Consider the following 21,751-nt stretch of genomic DNA (forward strand, 5'->3'; position numbering starts at 1 on the left):
CGAAATTAAAAACACCTCACCACCACAAAATTGAAAACACCTCACAGCGATAAAACACGTAATAAAAACACCTCACAGCCACAAAAATAAAAATACCTCACAGCCACGAAATTAAAAACACATCACAGCCACGAAATTAAAAACACCTCACCACCACAAAATTAAAACACCTCACAGCCATAAAACACGTAATAAAAACACTTCACCACCACGAAATTAAAAACACCTCACCACCAAGTAATTTAAAACACATCACAGCCATAAATCGAGTAATAAAAACACCTCACCACCACGTAATAAAAACACCTCACCACCACGAAATTAAAAACACCTCACAGCCATAAAACATGTTATAAAAACACCTCACAGCCACGAAATTAAAAACACCTCACAGCCACGAAATTAAAAACACCTCACAGCCACAAAATTAAAAACACCTCACAGCCACGAAATGAAAAACACCTCACAGCCACGAAATAAAAACACCTCACAGCCACGAAATGAAAAACAACTCACAGCCACGAAATTAAAAACACCTCACAGCCACGAAATGAAAAACACCTCACGGCCACGAAATAAAAAACACATCACCACCACAAAATTTAAAACACCTCACAATCATAAAACACGTAATCAAAACACCTCACCACCACGAAATTAAAAACACCTCACCACCACAAAATTTAAAACACCTCACCACCACGAAATTAAAAACACCTCACAGCCATAAAACACGTAATAAACACACCTCACCACCACAAAATGAAAAAGACCTCACCACCACGAAATTGAAAACACATCACCACCACGAAATTATAAACACCTCACCACCACGAAATTTAAAACACCTCACAGCCACGAAATTAAAAACACCTCACAGCCACGAATATAAAAACACCTCACAGCCATGAAATTAAAAACACCTCACAGCCATGAAATTAAAAACACCTAACAGCCACGAAATTAAAAACACATCACCACCACGAAATTAAAAACACCTCACAGCCATAAAAACACGTAATAAAAACATCTCACCACCACGAAATTAAAAAGACCTCACCACCACGAAATTAAAAACACCTCACAGCCATAAAACACGCAATACAAACACCTCACCACCACGAAATTAAAAACACCTCACAGCCATAAAACACGAAATAAAAACACCTAAAGCCACGAAATTAAAAACACCTCACAGCCATAAAACACGTAATAAAAACACCTCATAGCCACGAAATTAAAAACACCTCACAGCAACGAAATTAAAAACACCTCACATCCACGAAATTAAAAACACCTCACATCCATGAAATTAAAAACACCTCAAAGCCACGAAATTAAAAACACCTCACAGCCACGAAATTAAAAACACCTCACCACCAAGTAATTTAAAACACCTCACAGCCATAAAACATGCAATAAAAACACCTCACCACCACAAAATTGAAAACACCCCACAGCCATAAAAAGAGGAATAAAAACACCTCACAGCCATAAAACATGTAATAAAAACACCTCACAGCCAAAAAACACGAAATAAAAACACCACGACCACAAAATTAAAAACACCTCACCACCAAGTAATTTAAAACACCCCACAGCCATAAAACACGCAATAAAAACACCTCACCACCACGAAATTAAAAACACCTCACAGCCATAAACCACGTAATAAAAACACCTCATAGCCACGAAATTAAAAACACCTCGCCACCACGAAATTAAAAACACCTCACAGCCATAAACCACGTAATAAAAACACCTCATAGCCACGAAATTAAAAACACCTCACAGCCACGATATTAAAAACACCTCACAGCCACGAAATTAAAAACACCTCACAGCCACGAAATTAAAAACACCTCACAGCCATAAACCACGTAATAAAAACACCTCATAGCCACGAAATTAAAAACACCTCGCCACCACGAAATTAAAAACACCTCACAGCCATAAAACACGTAATAAAAACACCTCACCACCACGAAATTAAAAACACCTCACAGCCATAAAACACGTAAGAAAAACACCTCACCACCACGAAATTAAAAACACCTCACAGCCATAAAACACGTAATAAAAACACCTCACCACCACGAAATTAAAAACACCTCACCACCACAAAATTGAAAACACCTCACAGCGACAAAACACGAAATTAAAAACACCTCACAGCCACGAAATTAAAAACACCTCAGAGCCACGAAATTAAAAACACCTCACAGCCACGAAATGAAAAACACCTCACAGCCATGAAATTAAAAACACCTCACAGCCACGAAATGAAAAACACCTCACAGCCACGAAATAAAAAACACATCACCACCACAAAATTTAAAACACCTCACAATCATAAAACACGTAATAAAAACACCTCACCACCACGAAATTAAAAACACCTCACCACCACAAAATTTGAAACACCTCACAATCATAAAACATAATAAAAACACCTCACCACCACGAAATTAAAAACACCTCACCACCACAAAATTTAAAACACCTCACAGCCATAAAAAGGAATAAAAACACCTCACCACCACGAAATTAAAAACAACTCACCACCACAAAATTTAAAACACCTCAGCCATAAAACACGTAATAAAAACACCTCACCACAACGAAATTAAAAACACCTCACCACCACAAAATTAAAAACACCTCACCACCACAAAATTAAAAGCACCTCACAGCTATAAAACACGTAATAAAAACACCTCACCACCAAGTCATTTAAAACACCTCACAGCTATAAAACACGCAATAAAAACACCTCACCACCAAGTAATTTAAAACACCTCCCAGCCATAAAACATGCAATAAAAACACCTCACCACCACAAAATTGAAAACACCCCACAGCCATAAAACACGTAATAAAAACACCTCACAGCCATAAAACATGTAATAAAAACACCTCACAGCCATAAAACATGTAATAAAAACACCTCACAGCCATAAAACACGTAATAAATACTTCACCACCACAAAATTAAAAACACCTCACCACCAAGTCATTTAAAACACCTCACAGCCATAAAACACGTAATAAAAACACTTCACCACCACAAAATTAAAAACATCACCACCACAAAATTGAAAACACCTGACAGCCATAAAACACGCAATAAAAACACCTCACGACCATGAAATTAAAAACACCTCGCCACCTCAAAATTGAAAACACCTCACAGCCATAAAACACACAATAAAAACACCTCATGACCACGAAATTAAAAATACCTCACCACCACAAAATTGAAAACACACACAGCCATAAAACATGTAATAAAAACACCTCACAGCCACGAAATTAAAAACACCTCACAGCCACGAAATTAAAAACACCTCACAGCCACGAAATTAAAAACACCTCACCAACACGAAATTAAAAACACCTCACAGCCACGAAATTAAAAACACCTCACAGCCACGAAATTAAAAACACCTCACCACCACAAAATTAAAAACACCTCACAGCCATAAAACACGTAATAAACACACCTCACCACCACAAAATTAAAAACACCTCACCACCACGAAATTGAAAACACCTCACCACCACAAAATTATAAACACCTCATCACCACGAAATTAAAAACACCTCACAGCCACGAAATTAACACCTCACAGCCACGAAATTAAAAACACCTCACCACCACGAAATTAAAAACACCTCACAGCCATAAAACACGTAATAAAAACATCTCACCACCACGAAATTAAAAAGACCTCACCACCAAGTAATTTAAAACACCTCACATCCATAAAACATGCAATAAAAACACCTTACCACCACGAAATTAAAAACACCTCACAGCCATAAAACACGAAATAAAAACACCTCATAGCCACGAAATTAAAAACACCTCACAGCCACGAAATTAAAAACACCTCACAGCCACGAAATTAAAAACACCTCACAACCACGAAATTAAAAACACCTCACAGCCACGAAATTAAAAACACCTCACAGCCATAAAACACGTAATAAAACACCTCACCACCACGAAATTAAAAACACCTCACCACCACGCAATTAAAAACACCTCACAGCCATAAAACACATAATAAAAACACCTCACCACCACGAAATTAAAAACACCTCACCACCACGAAATTAAAAACACCTCACAGCCATAAAACACGTAATAAAAACACCTCACCACCACGAAATTAAAAACACCTCACCACCACAAAATTGAAAACACCTCACAGTGATAAAACACGTAATAAAAACACCTCACAGCCACGAAATTAAAAACACCTCACAGCCACGAAATTAAAAACACCTCACAGCCACGAAATTAAAAACACCTCACCACCACAAAATTAAAAACACATCACAGCCATAAAACACGTAATAAAAACACCTCACCGCCACGAAATTAAAAACACCTCACAGCCACGAAATTAAAAACACCTCACAGCCACGAAATAAAAAACACCTCACAGCCATAATACACGCAATAAAAACACCTCACCACCAAGTAATTTAAAACACCTCACCACCACAAAATTGAAAACACCTCACAGCCATAAAACGCGCAATAAAAACACCTCACCACCAAGTAATTTAAAACACCTCACCACCACAAAATTGAAAACACCTCACAGCCATAAAACACGTAATAAAAACACCTCACAGCCATAAAACATGTAATAAAAACATCACAGCCATAAAACACGCAATAAAAACACCTCACCACCACGAAATTAAAAACACCTCACAGCCATAAAACACGTAATAAAAACACCTCATAGCCACGAAATTAAAAACACCTCACCACCACAAAATTAAAACACATCACAGCCATAAAATACGTAATAAAAACACATCACCACCACGAAATTAAAAACACCTCACAGCCATAAAACACGTAATAAAAACACCTCATAGCCACGAAATTAAAAACACCTCACAGCCACGAAATTAAAAACACCTCACAGCCACGAAATTAAAAACACCTCACATCCACGAAATTAAAAACACAACACAGCCACGAAATTAAAAAGACCTCACCACCACGAAATTAAAAACACCTCACAGCCATAAAACACGTAATAAAAACACCTCACCACCACGAAATTAAAAACACCTCACCACCACAAAATTGAAAACACCTCACAGCGATAAAACACGTAATAAAAACACCTCACAGCCACAAAAATAAAAATACCTCACAGCCACGAAATTAAAAACACATCAAAGCCACGAAATTAAAAACACCTCACCACCACAAAATTAAAACACATCACAGCCATAAAACACGTAATAAAAACACTTCACCACCACGAAATTAAAAACACCTCACCACCAAGTAATTTAAAACACATCACAGCCATAAATCGAGTAATAAAAACACCTCACCACCACGTAATAAAAACACCTCACCACCACGAAATTAAAAACACCTCACAGCCATAAAACATGTTATAAAAACACCTCACAGCCACGAAATTAAAAACACCTCACAGCCACGAAATTAAAAACACCTCACAGCCACGAAATTAAAAACACCTCACAGCCACAAAATTAAAAACACCTCACAGCCACGAAATGAAAAACACCTCACAGCCACGAAATAAAAACACCTCACAGCCACGAAATGAAAAACACCTCACAGCCACGAAATTAAAAACACCTCACAGCCACGAAATGAAAAACACCTCACAGCCACGAAATAAAAAACACATCACCACCACAAAATTTAAAACACCTCACAATCATAAAACACGTAATAAAAACACCTCACCACCACGAAATTAAAAACACCTCACCACCACAAAATTTAAAACACCTCACCACCACGAAATTAAAAACACCTCACAGCCATAAAACACGTAATAAACACACCTCACCACCACAAAATGAAAAAGACCTCACCACCACGAAATTGAAAACACATCACCACCACGAAATTATAAACACCTCACCACCACGAAATTTAAAACACCTCACAGCCACGAAATTAAAAACACCTCACAGCCACGAATATAAAAACACCTCACAGCCATGAAATTAAAAACACCTCACAGCCACGAAATTAAAAACACATCACCACCACGAAATTAAAAACACCTCACAGCCATAAAAACACGTAATAAAAACATCTCACCACCACGAAATTAAAAAGACCTCACCACCACGAAATTAAAAACACCTCACAGCCATAAAACACGCAATACAAACACCTCACCACCACGAAATTAAAAACACCTCACAGCCATAAAACACGAAATAAAAACACCTAAAGCCACGAAATTAAAAACACCTCACAGCCATAAAACACGTAATAAAAACACCTCATAGCCACGAAATTAAAAACACCTCACAGCAACGAAATTAAAAACACCTCACCACCACAAAATTTGAAACACCTCACAATCATAAAACATAATAAAAACACCTCACCACCACGAAATTAAAAACACCTCACCACCACAAAATTTAAAACACCTCACAGCCATAAAAAGGAATAAAAACACCTCACCACCACGAAATTAAAAACAACTCACCACCACAAAATTTAAAACACCTCAGCCATAAAACACGTAATAAAAACACCTCACCACAACGAAATTAAAAACACCTCACCACCACAAAATTAAAAAACACCTCACCACCACAAAATTAAAAGCACCTCACAGCTATAAAACACGTAATAAAAACACCTCACCACCAAGTCATTTAAAACACCTCACAGCTATAAAACACGCAATAAAAACACCTCACCACCAAGTAATTTAAAACACCTCCCAGCCATAAAACATGCAATAAAAACACCTCACCACCAAGTAATTTAAAACACCTCACCACCACAAAATTGAAAACACCCCACAGCCATAAAACACGTAATAAAAACACCTCACAGCCATAAAACATGTAATAAAAACACCTCACAGCCATAAAACATGTAATAAAAACACCTCACAGCCATAAAACACGTAATAAATACTTCACCACCACAAAATTAAAAACACCTCACCACCAAGTCATTTAAAACACCTCACAGCCATAAAACACGTAATAAAAACACTTCACCACCACAAAATTAAAAACATCACCACCACAAAATTGAAAACACCTGACAGCCATAAAACACGCAATAAAAACACCTCACGACCATGAAATTAAAAACACCTCGCCACCTCAAAATTGAAAACACCTCACAGCCATAAAACACACAATAAAAACACCTCATGACCACGAAATTAAAAATACCTCACCACCACAAAATTGAAAACACACACAGCCATAAAACATGTAATAAAAACACCTCACAGCCACGAAATTAAAAACACCTCACAGCCACGAAATTAAAAACACCTCACAGCCACGAAATTATAAACACCTCACCAACACGAAATTAAAAACACCTCACAGCCACGAAATTAAAAACACCTCACAGCCACGAAATTAAAAACACCTCACCACCACAAAATTAAAAACACCTCACAGCCATAAAACACGTAATAAACACACCTCACCACCACAAAATTAAAAACACCTCACCACCACGAAATTGAAAACACCTCACCACCACAAAATTATAAACACCTCATCACCACGAAATTAAAAACACCTCACAGCCACGAAATTAACACCTCACAGCCACGAAATTAAAAACACCTCACAGCCACGAAATTAAAAACACCTCACCACCACGAAATTAAAAACACCTCACAGCCATAAAACACGTAATAAAAACATCTCACCACCACGAAATTAAAAAGACCTCACCACCAAGTAATTTAAAACACCTCACATCCATAAAACATGCAATAAAAACACCTTACCACCACGAAATTAAAAACACCTCACAGCCATAAAACACGAAATAAAAACACCTCATAGCCACGAAATTAAAAACACCTCACAGCCACGAAATTAAAAACACCTCACAGCCACGAAATTAAAAACACCTCACAACCACGAAATTAAAAACACCTCACAGCCACGAAATTAAAAACACCTCACAGCCATAAAACACGTAATAAAACACCTCACCACCACGAAATTAAAAACACCTCACCACCACGCAATTAAAAACACCTCACAGCCATAAAACACATAATAAAAACACCTCACCACCACGAAATTAAAAACACCTCACCACCACGAAATTAAAAACACCTCACAGCCATAAAACACGTAATAAAAACACCTCACAGCCACGAAATTAAAAACACCTCACAGCCACGAAATTAAAAACACCTCACAGCCACGAAATTAAAAACACCTCACCACCACAAAATTAAAAACACATCACAGCCATAAAACACGTAATAAAAACACCTCACCGCCACGAAATTAAAAACACCTCACAGCCACGAAATTAAAAACACCTCACAGCCACGAAATTAAAAACACCTCACAGCCATAAAACACGCAATAAAAACACCTCACCACCAAGTAATTTAAAACACCTCACCACCACAAAATTGAAAACACCTCACAGCCATAAAACGCGCAATAAAAACACCTCACCACCAAGTAATTTAAAACACCTCACCACCACAAAATTGAAAACACCTCACAGCCATAAAACACGTAATAAAAACACCTCACAGCCATAAAACATGTAATAAAAACATCACAGCCATAAAACACGCAATAAAAACACCTCACCACCACGAAATTAAAAACACCTCACAGCCATAAAACACGTAATAAAAACACCTCATAGCCACGAAATTAAAAACACCTCACCACCACAAAATTAAAACACATCACAGCCATAAAATACGTAATAAAAACACATCACCACCACGAAATTAAAAACACCTCACAGCCATAAAACACGTAATAAAAACACCTCATAGCCACGAAATTAAAAACACCTCACAGCCACGAAATTAAAAACACCTCACAGCCACGAAATTAAAAACACCTCACATCCACGAAATTAAAAACACAACACAGCCACGAAATTAAAAAGACCTCACCACCACGAAATTAAAAACACCTCACAGCCATAAAACACGTAATAAAAACACCTCACCACCACGAAATTAAAAACACCTCACCACCACAAAATTGAAAACACCTCACAGCGATAAAACACGTAATAAAAACACCTCACAGCCACAAAAATAAAAATACCTCACAGCCACGAAATTAAAAACACATCACAGCCACGAAATTAAAAACACCTCACCACCACAAAATTAAAACACCTCACAGCCATAAAACACGTAATAAAAACACTTCACCACCACGAAATTAAAAACACCTCACCACCAAGTAATTTAAAACACATCACTGCCATAAATCGAGTAATAAAAACACCTCACCACCACGTAATAAAAACACCTCACCACCACGAAATTAAAAACACCTCACAGCCATAAAACATGTTATAAAAACACCTCACAGCCACGAAATTAAAAACACCTCACAGCCACGAAATTAAAAACACCTCACAGCCACAAAATTAAAAACACCTCACAGCCACGAAATGAAAAACACCTCACAGCCACGAAATAAAAACACCTCACAGCCACGAAATGAAAAACACCTCACAGCCACGAAATTAAAAACACCTCACAGCCACGAAATGAAAAACACCTCACGGCCACGAAATAAAAAACACATCACCACCACAAAATTTAAAACACCTCACAATCATAAAACACGTAATAAAAACACCTCACCACCACGAAATTAAAAACACCTCACCACCACAAAATTTAAAACACCTCACCACCACGAAATTAAAAACACCTCACAGCCATAAAACACGTAATAAACACACCTCACCACCACAAAATGAAAAAGACCTCACCACCACGAAATTGAAAACACATCACCACCACGAAATTATAAACACCTCACCACCACGAAATTTAAAACACCTCACAGCCACGAAATTAAAAACACCTCACAGCCACGAATATAAAAACACCTCACAGCCATGAAATTAAAAACACCTCACAGCCATGAAATTAAAAACACCTCACAGCCACGAAATTAAAAACACATCACCACCACGAAATTAAAAACACCTCACAGCCATAAAAACACGTAATAAAAACATCTCACCACCACGAAATTAAAAAGACCTCACCACCACGAAATTAAAAACACCTCACAGCCATAAAACACGCAATACAAACACCTCACCACCACGAAATTAAAAACACCTCACAGCCATAAAACACGAAATAAAAACACCTAAAGCCACGAAATTAAAAACACCTCACAGCCATAAAACACGTAATAAAAACACCTCATAGCCACGAAATTAAAAACACCTCACAGCAACGAAATTAAAAACACCTCACATCCACGAAATTAAAAACACCTCACATCCATGAAATTAAAAACACCTCAAAGCCACGAAATTAAAAACACCTCACAGCCACGAAATTAAAAACACCTCACCACCAAGTAATTTAAAACACCTCCCAGCCATAAAACATGCAATAAAAACACCTCACCACCACAAAATTGAAAACACCCCACAGCCATAAAAAGAGGAATAAAAACACCTCACAGCCATAAAACATGTAATAAAAACACCTCACAGCCAAAAAACATGAAATAAAAACACCACGACCACAAAATTACAAACACCTCACCACCAAGTAATTTTAAAAACCTCACAGCCATAAAACACGTAATAAAAACACTTCACCACCACAAAATTAAAAACACCTCACCACCACAAAATTGAAAACACCTGACAGCCATAAAACACGCAATAAAAACACCTCACGACCATGAAATTAAAAACACCTTGCCACCTCAAAATTGAAAACACCTCAGCCATAAAACACACAATAAAAACACCTCATGACCACGAAATTAAAAATACCTCACCACCACAAAATTGAAAACACACACCATAAAACATGTAATAAAAACACCTCACAGCCACGAAATTAAAAACACCTCACATCCACGAAATTAAAAACACCTCACAGCCACGAAATTAAAAACACCTCACAGCCACGAAATTAAAAACACCTCACCACCACGAAATTAAAAACACCTCACAGCCATAAAACGCGCAATAAAAACACCTCACCACCACGAAATTAAAAACACCTCACCACCACAAAATTGAAAACACCTCACAGTGATAAAACACGTAATAAAAACACCTCACAGCCACGAAATTAAAAACACCTCACAGCCACGAAATTAAAAACACCTCACAGCCACGAAATTAAAAACACCTCACCACCACAAAATTAAAAACACATCACAGCCATAAAACACGTAATAAAAACACCTCACCGCCACGAAATTAAAAACACCTCACAGCCACGAAATTAAAAACACCTCACAGCCACGAAATTAAAAACACCTCACAGCCATAAAACACGCAATAAAAACACCTCACCACCAAGTAATTTAAAACACCTCACCACCACAAAATTGAAAACACCTCACAGCCATAAAACGCGCAATAAAAACACCTCACCACCAAGTAATTTAAAACACCTCACCACCACAAAATTGAAAACACCTCACAGCCATAAAACACGTAATAAAAACACCTCACAGCCATAAAACATGTAATAAAAACATCACAGCCATAAAACACGCAATAAAAACACCTCACCACCACGAAATTAAAAACACCTCACAGCCATAAAACACGTAATAAAAACACCTCATAGCCACGAAATTAAAAACACCTCACCACCACAAAATTAAAACACATCACAGCCATAAAATACGTAATAAAAACACATCACCACCACGAAATTAAAAACACCTCACAGCCATAAAACACGTAATAAAAACACCTCATAGCCACGAAATTAAAAACACCTCACAGCCACGAAATTAAAAACACCTCACAGCCACGAAATTAAAAACACCTCACATCCACGAAATTAAAAACACAACACAGCCACGAAATTAAAAAGACCTCACCACCACGAAATTAAAAACACCTCACAGCCATAAAACACGTAATAAAAACATCTCACCACCACGAAATTAAAAACACCTCACCACCACAAAATTGAAAACACCTCACAGCGATAAAACACGTAATAAAAACACCTCACAGCCACAAAAATAAAAATACCTCACAGCCACGAAATTAAAAACACATCACAGCCACGAAATTAAAAACACCTCACCACCACAAAATTAAAACACCTCACAGCCATAAAACACGTAATAAAAACACTTCACCACCACGAAATTAAAAACACCTCACCACCAAGTAATTTAAAACACATCACTGCCATAAATCGAGTAATAAAAACACCTCACCACCACGTAATAAAAACACCTCACCACCACGAAATTAAAAACACCTCACAGCCATAAAACATGTTATAAAAACACCTCACAGCCACAAAATTAAAAACACCTCACAGCCACGAAATTAAAAACACCTCACAGCCACAAAATTAAAAACACCTCACAGCCACGAAATGAAAAACACCTCACAGCCACGAAATAAAAACACCTCACAGCCACGAAATGAAAAACACCTCACAGCCACGAAATTAAAAACACCTCACAGCCACGAAATGAAAAACACCTCACGGCCACGAAATAAAAAACACATCACCACCACAAAATTTAAAACACCTCACAATCATAAAACACGTAATAAAAACACCTCACCACCACGAAATTAAAAACACCTCACCACCACAAAATTTAAAACACCTCACCACCACGAAATTAAAAACACCTCACAGCCATAAAACACGTAATAAACACACCTCACCACCACAAAATGAAAAAGACCTCACCACCACGAAATTGAAAACACATCACCACCACGAAATTATAAACACCTCACCACCACGAAATTTAAAACACCTCACAGCCACGAAATTAAAAACACCTCACAGCCACGAATATAAAAACACCTCACAGCCATGAAATTAAAAACACCTCACAGCCATGAAATTAAAAACACCTCACAGCCACGAAATTAAAAACACATCACCACCACGAAATTAAAAACACCTCACAGCCATAAAAACACGTAATAAAAACATCTCACCACCACGAAATTAAAAAGACCTCACCACCACGAAATTAAAAACACCTCACAGCCATAAAACACGCAATACAAACACCTCACCACCACGAAATTAAAAACACCTCACAGCCATAAAACACGAAATAAAAACACCTAAAGCCACGAAATTAAAAACACCTCACAGCCATAAAACACGTAATAAAAACACCTCATAGCCACGAAATTAAAAACACCTCACAGCAACGAAATTAAAAACACCTCACATCCACGAAATTAAAAACACCTCACATCCATGAAATTAAAAACACCTCAAAGCCACGAAATTAAAAACACCTCACAGCCACGAAATTAAAAACACCTCACCACCAAGTAATTTAAAACACCTCCCAGCCATAAAACATGCAATAAAAACACACCACCACAAAATTGAAAACACCCCACAGCCATAAAAAGAGGAATAAAAACACCTCACAGCCATAAAACATGTAATAAAAACACCTCACAGCCAAAAAACACGAAATAAAAACACCACGACCACAAAATTACAAACACCTCACCACCAAGTAATTTTAAAAACCTCACAGCCATAAAACACGTAATAAAAACACTTCACCACCACAAAATTAAAAACACCTCACCACCACAAAATTGAAAACACCTGACAGCCATAAAACACGCAATAAAAACACCTCACGACCATGAAATTAAAAACACCTTGCCACCTCAAAATTGAAAACACCTCAGCCATAAAACACACAATAAAAACACCTCATGACCACGAAATTAAAAATACCTCACCACCACAAAATTGAAAACACACACCATAAAACATGTAATAAAAACACCTCACAGCCACGAAATTAAAAACACCTCACATCCACGAAATTAAAAACACCTCACAGCCACGAAATTAAAAACACCTCACAGCCACGAAATTAAAAACACCTCACCACCACGAAATTAAAAACACCTCACAGCCATAAAACACGTAATAAACACACCTCACCACCACAAAATTAAAAAGACCTCACCACCACGAAATTGAAAACACCTCACCACCACGAAATTAAAAACACCTCACAGCCACGAATATAAAAACACCTCACAGCCATGAAATTAAAAACACCTCACAGCCACGAAATTAAAAACACCTCACCACCACGAAATTAAAAACACCTCACAGCCATAAAACACGTAATAAAAACATCTCACCACCACGAAATTAAAAACACCTCACCACCACGAAATTAAAAACACCTCACAGCCATAAAACACGCAATACAAACACCTCACCACCACGAAATTAAAAACACCTCACAGCCATAAAACACATAATAAAAACACCTCATAGCCACGAAATTAAAAACATCTCACAGCCATAAAACACGCAATACAAACACCTCACCACCACGAAATTAAAAACACCTCACAGCCATAAAACACGTAATAAAAACACCTCACCACCACGAAATTAAAAACACCTCACCACCACAAAATTTAAAACACCTCACAGCCATAAAACACGTAATAAACACACCTCACCACCACAAAATTAAAAACACCTCACCACCACGAAATTGAAAACACCTCAGCCATAAAACACGTAATAAAAACACCTCACCACAACGAAATTAAAAACACCTCACAGCCACGAAATTATAAACACCTCACCAACACGAAATTAAAAACACCTCACAGCCTCGAAATTAAAAACACCTCACAGCCACGAAATTAAAAACACCTCACCACCACAAAATTAAAAACACCTCACAGCCATAAAACACGTAATAAACACACCTCACCACCACAAAATTAAAAACACCTCACCACCACGAAATTGAAAACACCTCACCACCACAAAATTATAAACACCTCATCACCACGAAATTAAAAACACCTCACAGCCACGAAATTAACACCTCACAGCCACAAAATTAAAAACACCTCACAGCCACGAAATTAAAAACACCTCACCACCACGAAATTAAAAACACCTCACAGCCATAAAACACGTAATAAAAACATCTCACCACCACGAAATTAAAAAGACCTCACCACCAAGTAATTTAAAACACCTCACATCCATAAAACATGCAATAAAAACACCTTACCACCACGAAATTAAAAACACCTCACAGCCATAAAACACGAAATAAAAACACCTCATAGCCACGAAATTAAAAACACCTCACAGCCACGAAATTAAAAACACCTCACAGCCACGAAATTAAAAACACCTCACAACCACGAAATTAAAAACACCTCACAGCCACGAAATTAAAAACACCTCACAGCCATAAAACACGTAATAAAACACCTCACCACCACAAAATTAAAAACACCTCACCACCACGCAATTAAAAACACCTCACAGCCATAAAACACATAATAAAAACACCTCACCACCACGAAATTAAAAACACCTCACCACCACGAAATTAAAAACACCTCACAGCCATAAAACACGTAATAAAAACACCTCATAGCCACGAAATTAAAAACACCTCACAGCCATAAAACACGCAATACAAACACCTCACCACCACGAAATTAAAAACACCTCACAGCCATAAAACACGTAATAAAACACCTCACCACCACGAAATTAAAAACACCTCACCACCACGCAATTAAAAACACCTCACAGCCATAAAACACATAATAAAAACACCTCACCACCACGAAATTAAAAACACCTCACAGCCATAAAACACGTAATAAAAACACCTCATAGCCACGAAATTAAAAACACCTCACAGCCATAAAACACGCAATACAAACACCTCACCACCACGAAATTAAAAACACCTCACAGCCATAAAACACGTAATAAAAACACCTCACCACCACGAAATTAAAAACACCTCACCACCACAAAATTTAAAACACCTCACAGCCATAAAACACGTAATAAACACACCTCACCACCACAAAATTAAAAACACCTCACCACCACGAAATTGAAAACACCTCAGCCATAAAACACGTAATAAAAACACCTCACCACAACGAAATTAAAAACACCTCACCACCACGAAATTAAAAACACCTCACCACCACAAAATTGAAAACACCTCACAGCGATAAAACACGTAATAAAAACACCTCACAGCCACAAAAATAAAAATACCTCACAGCCACGAAATTAAAAACACATCAAAGCCACGAAATTAAAAACACCTCACCACCACAAAATTAAAACACATCACAGCCATAAAACACGTAATAAAAACACTTCACCACCACGAAATTAAAAACACCTCACCACCAAGTAATTTAAAACACATCACAGCCATAAATCGAGTAATAAAAACACCTCACCACCACGTAATAAAAACACCTCACCACCACGAAATTAAAAACACCTCACAGCCATAAAACATGTTATAAAAACACCTCACAGCCACGAAATTAAAAACACCTCACAGCCACGAAATTAAAAACACCTCACAGCCACGAAATTAAAAACACCTCACAGCCACAAAATTAAAAACACCTCACAGCCACGAAATGAAAAACACCTCACAGCCACGAAATAAAAACACCTCACAGCCACGAAATGAAAAACACCTCACAGCCACGAAATTAAAAACACCTCACAGCCACGAAATGAAAAACACCTCACAGCCACGAAATAAAAAACACATCACCACCACAAAATTTAAAACACCTCACAATCATAAAACACGTAATAAAAACACCTCACCACCACGAAATTAAAAACACCTCACCACCACAAAATTTAAAACACCTCACCACCACGAAATTAAAAACACCTCACAGCCATAAAACACGTAATAAACACACCTCACCACCACAAAATGAAAAAGACCTCACCACCACGAAATTGAAAACACATCACCACCACGAAATTATAAACACCTCACCACCACGAAATTTAAAACACCTCACAGCCACGAAATTAAAAACACCTCACAGCCACGAATATAAAAACACCTCACAGCCATGAAATTAAAAACACCTCACAGCCACGAAATTAAAAACACATCACCACCACGAAATTAAAAACACCTCACAGCCATAAAAACACGTAATAAAAACATCTCACCACCACGAAATTAAAAAGACCTCACCACCACTAAATTAAAAACACCTCACAGCCATAAAACACGCAATACAAACACCTCACCACCACGAAATTAAAAACACCTCACAGCCATAAAACACGAAATAAAAACACCTAAAGCCACGAAATTAAAAACACCTCACAGCCATAAAACACGTAATAAAAACACCTCATAGCCACGAAATTAAAAACACCTCACAGCAACGAAATTAAAAACACCTCACCACCACAAAATTTGAAACACCTCACAATCATAAAACATAATAAAAACACCTCACCACCACGAAATTAAAAACACCTCACCACCACAAAATTTAAAACACCTCACAGCCATAAAAAGGAATAAAAACACCTCACCACCACGAAATTAAAAACAACTCACCACCACAAAATTTAAAACACCTCAGCCATAAAACACGTAATAAAAACACCTCACCACAACGAAATTAAAAACACCTCACCACCACAAAATTAAAAAACACCTCACCACCACAAAATTAAAAGCACCTCACAGCTATAAAACACGTAATAAAAACACCTCACCACCAAGTCATTTAAAACACCTCACAGCTATAAAACACGCAATAAAAACACCTCACCACCAAGTAATTTAAAACACCTCCCAGCCATAAAACATGCAATAAAAACACCTCACCACCAAGTAATTTAAAACACCTCACCACCACAAAATTGAAAACACCCCACAGCCATAAAACACGTAATAAAAACACCTCACAGCCATAAAACATGTAATAAAAACACCTCACAGCCATAAAACATGTAATAAAAACACCTCACAGCCATAAAACACGTAATAAATACTTCACCACCACAAAATTAAAAACACCTCACCACCAAGTCATTTAAAACACCTCACAGCCATAAAACACGTAATAAAAACACTTCACCACCACAAAATTAAAAACATCACCACCACAAAATTGAAAACACCTGACAGCCATAAAACACGCAATAAAAACACCTCACGACCATGAAATTAAAAACACCTCGCCACCTCAAAATTGAAAACACCTCACAGCCATAAAACACACAATAAAAACACCTCATGACCACGAAATTAAAAATACCTCACCACCACAAAATTGAAAACACACACAGCCATAAAACATGTAATAAAAACACCTCACAGCCACGAAATTAAAAACACCTCACAGCCACGAAATTAAAAACACCTCACAGCCACGAAATTATAAACACCTCACCAACACGAAATTAAAAACACCTCACAGCCACGAAATTAAAAACACCTCACAGCCACGAAATTAAAAACACCTCACCACCACAAAATTAAAAACACCTCACAGCCATAAAACACGTAATAAACACACCTCACCACCACAAAATTAAAAACACCTCACCACCACGAAATTGAAAACACCTCACCACCACAAAATTATAAACACCTCATCACCACGAAATTAAAAACACCTCACAGCCACGAAATTAACACCTCACAGCCACGAAATTAAAAACACCTCACAGCCACGAAATTAAAAACACCTCACCACCACGAAATTAAAAACACCTCACAGCCATAAAACACGTAATAAAAACATCTCACCACCACGAAATTAAAAAGACCTCACCACCAAGTAATTTAAAACACCTCACATCCATAAAACATGCAATAAAAACACCTTACCACCACGAAATTAAAAACACCTCACAGCCATAAAACACGAAATAAAAACACCTCATAGCCACGAAATTAAAAACACCTCACAGCCACGAAATTAAAAACACCTCACAGCCACGAAATTAAAAACACCTCACAACCACGAAATTAAAAACACCTCACAGCCACGAAATTAAAAACACCTCACAGCCATAAAACACGTAATAAAACACCTCACCACCACGAAATTAAAAACACCTCACCACCACGCAATTAAAAACACCTCACAGCCATAAAACACATAATAAAAACACCTCACCACCACGAAATTAAAAACACCTCACCACCACGAAATTAAAAACACCTCACAGCCATAAAACACGTAATAAAAACACCTCACCACCACGAAATTAAAAACACCTCACCACCACAAAATTGAAAACACCTCACAGTGATAAAACACGTAATAAAAACACCTCACAGCCACGAAATTAAAAACACCTCACAGCCACGAAATTAAAAACACCTCACAGCCACGAAATTAAAAACACCTCACCACCACAAAATTAAAAACACATCACAGCCATAAAACACGTAATAAAAACACCTCACCGCCACGAAATTAAAAACACCTCACAGCCACGAAATTAAAAACACCTCACAGCCACGAAATTAAAAACACCTCACAGCCATAAAACACGCAATAAAAACACCTCACCACCAAGTAATTTAAAACACCTCACCACCACAAAATTGAAAACACCTCACAGCCATAAAACGCGCAATAAAAACACCTCACCACCAAGTAATTTAAAACACCTCACCACCACAAAATTGAAAACACCTCACAGCCATAAAACACGTAATAAAAACACCTCACAGCCATAAAACATGTAATAAAAACATCACAGCCATAAAACACGCAATAAAAACACCTCACCACCACGAAATTAAAAACACCTCACAGCCATAAAACACGTAATAAAAACACCTCATAGCCACGAAATTAAAAACACCTCACCACCACAAAATTAAAACACATCACAGCCATAAAATACGTAATAAAAACACATCACCACCACGAAATTAAAAACACCTCACAGCCATAAAACACGTAATAAAAACACCTCATAGCCACGAAATTAAAAACACCTCACAGCCACGAAATTAAAAACACCTCACAGCCACGAAATTAAAAACACCTCACATCCACGAAATTAAAAACACAACACAGCCACGAAATTAAAAAGACCTCACCACCACGAAATTAAAAACACCTCACAGCCATAAAACACGTAATAAAAACACCTCACCACCACGAAATTAAAAACACCTCACCACCACAAAATTGAAAACACCTCACAGCGATAAAACACGTAATAAAAACACCTCACAGCCACAAAAATAAAAATACCTCACAGCCACGAAATTAAAAACACATCACAGCCACGAAATTAAAAACACCTCACCACCACAAAATTAAAACACCTCACAGCCATAAAACACGTAATAAAAACACTTCACCACCACGAAATTAAAAACACCTCACCACCAAGTAATTTAAAACACATCACTGCCATAAATCGAGTAATAAAAACACCTCACCACCACGTAATAAAAACACCTCACCACCACGAAATTAAAAACACCTCACAGCCATAAAACATGTTATAAAAACACCTCACAGCCACGAAATTAAAAACACCTCACAGCCACGAAATTAAAAACACCTCACAGCCACAAAATTAAAAACACCTCACAGCCACGAAATGAAAAACACCTCACAGCCACGAAATAAAAACACCTCACAGCCACGAAATGAAAAACACCTCACAGCCACGAAATTAAAAACACCTCACAGCCACGAAATGAAAAACACCTCACGGCCACGAAATAAAAAACACATCACCACCACAAAATTTAAAACACCTCACAATCATAAAACACGTAATAAAAACACCTCACCACCACGAAATTAAAAACACCTCACCACCACAAAATTTAAAACACCTCACCACCACGAAATTAAAAACACCTCACAGCCATAAAACACGTAATAAACACACCTCACCACCACAAAATGAAAAAGACCTCACCACCACGAAATTGAAAACACATCACCACCACGAAATTATAAACACCTCACCACCACGAAATTTAAAACACCTCACAGCCACGAAATTAAAAACACCTCACAGCCACGAATATAAAAACACCTCACAGCCATGAAATTAAAAACACCTCACAGCCATGAAATTAAAAACACCTCACAGCCACGAAATTAAAAACACATCACCACCACGAAATTAAAAACACCTCACAGCCATAAAAACACGTAATAAAAACATCTCACCACCACGGAATTAAAAAGACCTCACCACCACGAAATTAAAAACACCTCACAGCCATAAAACACGCAATACAAACACCTCACCACCACGAAATTAAAAACACCTCACAGCCATAAAACACGAAATAAAAACACCTAAAGCCACGAAATTAAAAACACCTCACAGCCATAAAACACGTAATAAAAACACCTCATAGCCACGAAATTAAAAACACCTCACAGCAACGAAATTAAAAACACCTCACATCCACGAAATTAAAAACACCTCACATCCATGAAATTAAAAACACCTCAAAGCCACGAAATTAAAAACACCTCACAGCCACGAAATTAAAAACACCTCACCACCAAGTAATTTAAAACACCTCCCAGCCATAAAACATGCAATAAAAACACCTCACCACCACAAAATTGAAAACACCCCACAGCCATAAAAAGAGGAATAAAAACACCTCACAGCCATAAAACATGTAATAAAAACACCTCACAGCCAAAAAACACGAAATAAAAACACCACGACCACAAAATTACAAACACCTCACCACCAAGTAATTTTAAAAACCTCACAGCCATAAAACACGTAATAAAAACACTTCACCACCACAAAATTAAAAACACCTCACCACCACAAAATTGAAAACACCTGACAGCCATAAAACACGCAATAAAAACACCTCACGACCATGAAATTAAAAACACCTTGCCACCTCAAAA

The 21,751-nt window shown here is 37.4% G+C and overlaps 1 long non-coding RNA gene across 1 annotated transcript in view; it reads right to left on the reverse strand.

Moving 5' to 3' along the window:
* Positions 1-1,561: 1,561 nt before the first annotated feature.
* Positions 1,562-21,751, reverse strand: part of LOC144888906 (uncharacterized) — a 42,936-nt gene continuing 22,746 nt past the window's right edge. The window contains exons 2-3 of the long non-coding RNA XR_013621463.1: positions 1,919-2,268; positions 1,562-1,731 (exon numbers count right to left, since the gene is read on the reverse strand). This is a non-coding gene — a long non-coding RNA (uncharacterized LOC144888906). The remainder of the gene's footprint in view (positions 1,732-1,918; positions 2,269-21,751) is intronic.

This window comes from Myxine glutinosa, assembly GCF_964187855.1.
Source record: "Myxine glutinosa chromosome 6 unlocalized genomic scaffold, kmMyxGlut1.1 SUPER_6_unloc_1, whole genome shotgun sequence".
Lineage (NCBI taxonomy): Eukaryota > Metazoa > Chordata > Myxini > Myxiniformes > Myxinidae > Myxine > Myxine glutinosa.